Consider the following 8,901-nt stretch of genomic DNA (forward strand, 5'->3'; position numbering starts at 1 on the left):
CCATTTTTGTTCCTCCTCTTCATCTGTGACCTCATTTTCCCCTCCCTCTATATACCCCATTTACCAAAATCGAAACTTTGTGATTCCCATGCATGATTGTACTGGGGTGCTTCTTCAGATGTGCTTACTGATGACCCTCTTACAAAACCATGCCTTTCCACCCCTGTCTCACCTTTTGGGATTGTGTTTGGTACTCCTAAACCACATCGGGACCTCCTTTGTGACTCCTTAGTATCCTTATGGTCACCCAAAGGGAATTATTCATTTCTGTTTTGGTAGAGGCTTCTTCTATGTGAAATTCTCCAATGAGATGGTCTGGAACCATGTTCATTCTTCTAGGCCTTGGTGGTCTGGGACTCTTCTCCTCTAGTTTGCCTTATTTGAGTTGGATACTGATCTCTCATTCAAGGACCTGGAATCTATACCCATCTGGATACAAGTGAGCAAAATCACTCGTGAATGTCTTAATCTGGACTACAATTGAAATATTGTCTCCTACATCGAATGTGTTCTCAAACTACAATTCAACTCTGAGACTTTGAAGTAACCATTTGACATGGTGCGTGTAAAAGTTGTCTTAAAAAAGAAGCACGTGGTTTCATTGTCTTCTCAAATGCGTTTGCCCTCTAGGGGTGCCACCATGGTTTTCTTCAAGTATGAATTGCACTCACTCTGTCTGAAATGTGGGAAGATTACACACTCTTTCCATTTCTGGAGTCAGGACCTTATCACTCTACGACTACAATGCCCCTTTTGGTGAACTCTTACTAGGTAGTCTCGGACTCTGCTCCTCCGATTATGAATGATTCTCCTACATTGATAACCTCTTTTGTTGATGTTTGTTCCATTGAGGGTGGCTATAAGTCATCTCCACCTCTTGCACCCCCTTCTGTTTTCTTCTCTAGCTGCATAACTGTTTCTGTCTTTTGGAGGTTCCGATATGGATATTGATCTTGTGTGAGGATAGTGGCCAAAAAATATGTCTATTCCCCCTTCGTGGGGAGGAGGAAAAAAGGCTTCTCATCCATTGCATCCTCTCTCCTCTCTTTCTCTTTCTTGAGGGAGGGGTGTGTCATGTGTGCTTACCCTACGAGCCCTGCGGGCCCTACTTTGTAAGAGTATAAAATTTGTCATTCGAGATGGGGATTTGATGATGGTCCAATTGTTACACTTGTGCCCTAATCCGGTCTAATTTATACTATTGTTATAGGCCTCGGATCGAAGATCAGAAGTACAATCAGGTTTTGGCTCATGGTTGTACATTGTCGAAGGGGTAGAGATGACCCCACATGTTCGTGCATTGCATGCCTATCTAACTAGAGGGGATTCATACCGTCCGATCCCATATGGTAAGTGAACCAACTCCCTACACATGATTTTTGGCACACATCATAACTAAAGAAAAGCCTTGGGCATGTCCAAGGGTAACCATCTGTGCGAGACCAACCCTGGGATAACAAGCTATCTTGACCATCAGAAACAAGCTACTAGAAGCAGCCTGGGTATGAATCCGATGCCTATTTTCGATGGGTCAACAGGCTACTATCGAGGTTCCGATGCCAGTGAGTCCTGCCACTCGCATTGTAAATGGTTCTAGATGATCCCAAATCATCCTTCACACCTTCCTCTTGATGTGAACACCTTATGGACCTAAATGTGTGGGTCCTCATGCCCCAAAACTCATTTTAACCCCATTGGTTCAAAAGAGGCCCAAACCAAACAGACCCTTAGGCCCAACTTAAGTTATAAGTTGGGAAATGAGGATTCATTTCCTCATTTCCCTTATGCCCAACATAGGAGATGAGAGAAAGAGGAGAGGAAGGAAGAAGAAGAGGAAGAAGGAGGGGATTGAAGCCCTACCCTAGTGCCGGCTGCCGCCTTATTGCCAGAATCGCTGCCGAAGGTAAGTGTAACCTCCCATGCCACTCTCTCTCTTCATTTTGACCTATAAAAAACTAGGTATGGATGGGATCTTGGTGTACACACCATGTTAGGGTTGTAAGATGGGTGTTTTACCCTCCGGGTGTTGTTGTCGAGCTCGAACCAAGCCCGATGAGCTCCGACAACATGTAATGCCAATAGACCAACTAGGGTTTTGATCGTTCGATTGGCGTATCTCCCAAATGGCTAGGTGGAAATGGAATTTTCTTAGCTTAGAATGATGCTAGGGACATCCCCTACAAACTCCATGGAACAAATCCTGACAATCGGGCCAGAGTCGAAAAGCCCCAAATGTTGGACTGCCCTGTACCTCCACCAGAAATAGTCCACCGTATCCACTGGTTTTGTTTCCGGTGGCATATTTCTAGTGGACTTGGAGCCTTATGTGCTCTCTATCACCTCCACCAGAAATAGGTTTGATATTTTTGATGGAAATGCCCTGTTTTCGGTGGTTGTTTCAGGTGACATTACTGTCATTGGGAGACACATTTTTTGGGGTAACTTGTGTAGGTCCCTCCTGATGTTCCCAACGCGTACTGATGTATGATTCCCTTTGTGTCTAGGATAGTGATGCACACGTGCCCCGAAGTCAGAATTGATTTGATTGATTGGTGGCCTTACTTGAACCTTAAACCAAACAAAGATTAACAAGGTGAGGGATGGACTGTGTTTATTTTGTTAAATTTTTATTAATTATTTAATTTCTTACATGCTTAGAATTATATGTTTAATTGAAATTGTCACTTTACGATCATAATATGAATTGTATGGAAATGTATGACAGGATCCGGTGTGGCCGAGGTGGTACTTGTACCTAATCTCCGTGTGTTTGGATGGGTGTGTGTGAGACGGAATCTGACATGGCCGAGGTGGTACCGATGCCGTGATTGCCGTATGCATGTTGCATTCAAGCATTGATTATGTGCATTAGATTTAGTTGTAGTCGTGGGTTACACTTTGTGGCCAAGGTCTCTCTGGTATCATGTACCCTGGGACTGCATTTGGAAATGGATATGTTTCGTGGCCGAGGTCTTGTCGATATTGTGTAGTCCATACTCAACTGTTATTGCATGCTAGATTAGGTAAATGGTCTCGGGTTTCACTTTTTGGCCATACTCTCTCTGGTATCGTGTAGCTAGGACTGTATTTGGTGATGGGTTACACTTTGTAGCCGAGGTCTCTCCGGTATCGTGTAATCCATACTAACTGTATCATTATGAAGGCATGTAGTATATATGTGGTTAGGTATCACTCCCTATGCTATGCACCCTTGCCAACAGGGGTTGAGATGTTGGATAACCCATTGTGGTATGTTTGATGAGCCTTCCCAAAGTGCCACTCCTATGGTATGATGTGATTGTTGTCGGAGGCAGGAACCTGTCCAACGCGGATGATGTGTTATCGGTGCCGTGACTGTCAGGAGGGGATTATTAGGGGTTTGCTGGGTGACCAATGGATATGGGGACCGATAGGCTTTTAATCATGGCTAGGGTTTGTATCGTTGCATAGTCGATGTCATTTCCAAGACGAGGGATATAGCCTAATGCGCCGTAGTAGCATTTACCAAACTTAGTTTGTATTGTTAGGTGGATAATAAATAAATGAAATGCATCATGAGCATCATGGACTATATGTTTAATTTTCACAATCATGCATCATAAATATTGCTGCTATTGACTTGCTTTGATGTGCTTGACCCCACCCCTCACTGAGCAAGTTGGAAAGCTCACCCCACGTATACACCCCTTTTTAGATGATGATGCAGGTATCGTGTGAGTGACTGGCGCATGCCAAAAGTGGAGGATCACGATCAAGATTGTGCTTGCGATCACTATGCTTATGCCGCACTGTGAGATTGGACATCATATTTTGATACTTTTGGATATAGTTGTGGATTGTATATTTTCTTGAGATTATATTATATATCATAGATGAATGAAACAGAATAACTTGGTTATTGCTATTATATTACCATTAGATGTTTCCCCATTTTATTTATAATTCCGGTACTATACTCTGATTTCGCTGCTTATATTGGTTTGTGTTGTGAGATTGTGAAAATATTAAGGTGCTGCTATCAGAGATCCTGGTAGGTTTGTGAGACAGGTACATGTCTTACTCATACCGCCGGTATTCCTAATGGTAAGTTGGGTCTACTAGGTGTGGGGTGTGACAGCTATGGTATCAGAGCACGATGCTTTGCCTTAACTCACAATCTCAGCCAAACTATGATTTTGGGAAAATTAGGATAAAATAAAAATCTCAAGACAACAATAATAGAAATTTACACAATTAGGAGACAAGTATAGGTGTTAAAGCCGTTTCATTATAATAGAGAATTTAAATACACTGCTTACACCTTTATAAGAAACATAAAGTACTGAAAACAGGAAATCCTAACTAGCCTAAGTCTACAAAATTAAACAACTGAAGCAAATGACATAATGTAAAAGTTCAACTAAACCTGAAAACATCAAACTCAAATAAAGACATAAAAAGGGAAATCCTAAAAACTACAATGATGAACATGCCACTACTCTTGCTACTGCTGCTGACCTTGGCCCTGAGTCTGGTTCGGACCATGCTTTCCTGGAGGAGGCACCGGGATACCCAGATGGAAGAGCATTGCTTACATCTTTGCCTCTAGGGAGGCCACTCTATTGTCCATAAGACAATAGGTCCTGTCCATACTCTCAAGGAAGCTGTCCATGCTCCTCATCAGTGAATCACATGGTAAACAACCTTTGGAGTGGTAAAATAGTTGACTGAATGATTCAATCCCTTGGCTTCCTTAGTCAGCATGTCATTGATCTCCTGGAAGGTGTCGGGACTTTGAAATTCATATGCCGGAGTCCGAGGTGGGCAGTACACTAGGTCACCTGCATTGTTGATCATCAAAATATTTGCTAGCTATCCCATGTCAAAGGAAATATCCACCCCCCTCACATAGAGGTGATCCACATCTCTTCAGTACCCTAGTTCACGCATTCCATGTTGGAGGTTGGAGTAGAATAGCCTAACCAAGGTGGGGTAGTAGTATCAATTGGGTTTCAGGATGCGGTGCCACCCGATCTACTCAAATCGTTGACTAAGATGGAACATGCAGAAGTCATTGATCCTCACATAGACTCCAGGGTCTACATTACGGCACTCAAAGAATTCCCAACGGTCTCACTCAACCATAGAGCAGAATAGGATTGAGTTGAACTGCTAAACGGCATCTTGCTCCTCTTGTACAAGAGCACATTGGGTACGTACATGGCATCCAAATATTTGTTGCAAGATGATTCCTAAGGATTTGGAATGGAAAACGTAGTTAAATGGCTGAATGCAAAACTCATAGAGAAGAAAATCACAAAAACTAGGTTACAGAGAGAGAAAACGTACCTTGGATGAGAATATGGCTCCAATCGATCGCGAAATAGCACAAGGAAGGTAGGGAATGGGTAGCAAAAGACTCCTTAGCCGTTTCCACACCTTTCTCACAAGAGTAAATAGGGTTTTTTGTGAATAAGCCAAGGCCCAAGCTTATTTAAAGACGATTTGGTGCCACCAGAAACAAGCCACTGAAAACACTGGGCATACTTCCGGTGCCTGTTTTCGGTGAAAAGAAAAGTTAAAATTTGGCCTTTGTTTTGCTCATTAGAAATACCACTGAGTGTATTAAACCATATTTTTGGTGATTTGACCCCCTATTTCTGGTGGACTCATTTATTTTTCAAATTGAAGGTTTTATTTTTGTTCCTTTGATGGTGTCTCTTTGGGATATGTGCATGATCGGATTTTGATATGTGTGGACTGCACTTATGTATGCCCTAACCCTAATTTTGACTATCGTATACGTGTAGGACCCACTATGCATGCATGTGTTCCAATTACATGCAACCTTGTTTATGCATGTGCACTAATCGGATTCCTTCACAAGAATCATGTCACGTCGAAACACCCGATCCCGATCCCAATCACGCCCGTCACCTCCCACTTCCCCTACACGGAATCAGGGTAGACCTCCCAATACACCTCCAGCTCTGCCTATACTTACGACCTAGGATGTGGCATCCATCATGAATAACATGATGTGGGAAGTGGAAGAAAGACAAAATCAGTTTATGGGTAGGATCGATAATAGAATCCAAGGGCAATAGAAGCCCATAATGCACCGCCCGTACCTCTTACTCCTCTGGCACCCATGCCAATACTTATTGGATCAGCTACCCTTCAAACATCTGGTGGCCACAAGTGCATGGGCATATGCAAGATCTGATGCCAGGGTAAGCTCAAGCCCATGTAGAGGGCTGGACAGATTTGACAAAAATGATGGAGAAGCTTTAACGACTTAGGTCCCCATGTTTTTCTAAGGTGGGACAAGACCTGTGGTATCCATTAAGATGGATTGGTGGGATGGAGAAGGTTTTTAGACTGATGGGCTGCATCGATGAGCAAAAAATTCTGTGTGTGGGATATCAGTTATAGAATAAAGTAGATGATTGCTGGAGTGCCACCGAGCCTATTCTAAGGGCTAGTAACCCGAACCCTACTTGGAAAGATTTCAAAGGGGCCTTCTTTGAGAACTATTTTCCAAAAAGCTTCTAGGATAGGAGAGAGACTGAGTTCTCTTAGCTGATTCAAGGTCCTCGGTCGGTGCTTGAGTATCAGCAGCACTTTAAGGAGCTATTCCATTTTGCTCCTAAGCATCTGAAAGGTGATAGAGCCAAGGCAAAGAAGTTTGAGAAAGGATTGAGGCTAGGTATTAGGTCAACCATTGTGGGTTTGAAACTATAGACCTATGTTGAGGTGGTCCAAGTGACCAAATCTATTAAGGACCGGCATAGGGATAACTACACTGCTCTGTAAGGGATGGGAAAGAGGCCAATGGGGTCTACTGATTCTAGGGGAGGCAACAAACCTTTTCGAGTGCCCTATGCCAACCCAACTCTAGTATAGTTTAGGAGGCCCGATGCTAGTCAGACTTCCCAGTCCTTTCGATCTAGTGCTATATCTCAGTCTTTGGGATTGGGCCCGAGATGTTTTCATTATGATCAACCGGGCCACATAGCCAGGACATGCCCCCACCAAAGGCTAGGCGATGCACCCTACACTATGCCACCTAGGCCCTAGCAGACATATTCAGCCCCTAGGCTAGCACAACCCCTATAGGGCCAGAGACCACAGGGCAGAGTGTTTTCTATGACTGCAGAAGATGTTGAGGCTGCCCCCGGTGTGGTGACAGGTACATTGTTGATATCATTATTGCCTGCACATGTGTTATTTGACTCAGGAGCCTCGCATTCGTTCATGTCATCGGAATTTGTGAAGAAGATGAGAATTCCACCTAAGGGACTGATTCAATGTTTTGCTATGAGCACCGCTATAGGAAGTGTGGTGGATTTGAACTATGTTTATGAGCCTTATCCAGTGACCATAGGTGACCATGAGTTGAATGCTCACTTGATCGAGTTGGATATGACCAACTTTGAAGTGATTTTAGGAATGGACTGGTTATCTGCATACCAAGCTAGTGTGCTATGTGCAGAGAAGGCTATCATTTTCAGACCTCGTGATGATGATGAGTTTGTGTTCCAGGGGGATAAGCCTACGAAACCCAAGAAAGTTATTATATCTGCACTCTAGATGAAGAAGCTACTAGATAAGGGATGTCAAGGCTACTTAGCATCTGTAATGGATATTGAGATAGAAATTAGGCCATTAACCAAGCTAGATGTGGTGAGGAATTTCCCGATGTATTCCCAGATGATTTGATAAGCTTGCCACTGGATCGAGAGACAGAGTTTGCTATAGACCTACTCCCCGATTCGACACCCGTGTCAAAGGCCCCTTACCTCATGGCCCCCATAGAGTTGATGGAATTTTAGGTGCAACTTCAAGACCTTCTAAAGAAGGGATTTTTTAGACCTAGTGTGTCTCCATGGAGAGCACTGGTGTTGTTCGTCAAGAATAAAGATGGAAGTATGAGATTGTGCATTGATTACCGGGAGCTTAATAAGCTAACCATTAAGAACCGGTATCCTTTACCAAGGATAGATGATTTATTTGATCAGTTGCAGGGTGCCAAGGTTTTCTCCAAGGTCGACCTTAGATTGGGCTACCACCAGCTCAGGATCAAGGATAGAGATGTTAGTACGACAACCTTCAGATCAAGGTATGGACATTATGAGTTCTTGGTAATTTTTTTTGGGTTGACCAATACACCGGCTGCATTTATAGATTTGATGAACCGGGTATTCCAAGATGTCTTAGACAAGTTTGTGATAGTATTCATTGATGACATTTTGGTCTACTCCAAGAGTGCAGAGGAACATGTTGTTCACCTGAGGTTGGTACTGCAACGGCTGAGAGAGAAGCAACTCTATGCAAAATTCAGCAAGTGCGAGTTTTGGTTGTCACAGGTGGCATTCCTAGGCCACATTGTTTCAACCAAGGGTATAGAGGTTGACCCAAGCAAGGTGAAGGCAGTACTAGAATGGGAGACTCTCAAGAGTGTAGCAAACATGTGTAGTTTTCTGGGATTGGCCAAATACTACAGGAGGTTTATCGAGAACTTCTCTCTCATTGCTACCCCGATGACCAGGCTCACATGGAAGGGTGTAAAATTTGAGTGGTCTGATGCTTGTGAGAAAAGCTTCAAAGAGCTAAGGCAAAGGTTGGTATCAGCTCCAGTTCTGACTATTTTGACTGGTACAGGTGGTATGGTTGTGTAAAGTGATGCCTCTAAGCTAGGATTGGATTGTGTATTGATGTAGCATGGGAAAGTCATTGCCTATATGTCCTGTTAGTTGAAGGATTATGAGAAGAACTACCCCACCCATGATTTAGAGCTGGCAGTTGTGATTTTTGCACTAAAAATCTGGAGACACTACCTATATGGTGAGAAGAGTGAGATCTTCAGTGACCATAAGAGCCTTAAGTACTTCTTCACCCAGAAAGATCTCAACATGAGGC

The sequence above is a fragment of the Macadamia integrifolia genome, chromosome 11 (assembly GCF_013358625.1).
Source record: "Macadamia integrifolia cultivar HAES 741 chromosome 11, SCU_Mint_v3, whole genome shotgun sequence".
NCBI classification, from domain to species: domain Eukaryota; kingdom Viridiplantae; phylum Streptophyta; class Magnoliopsida; order Proteales; family Proteaceae; genus Macadamia; species Macadamia integrifolia.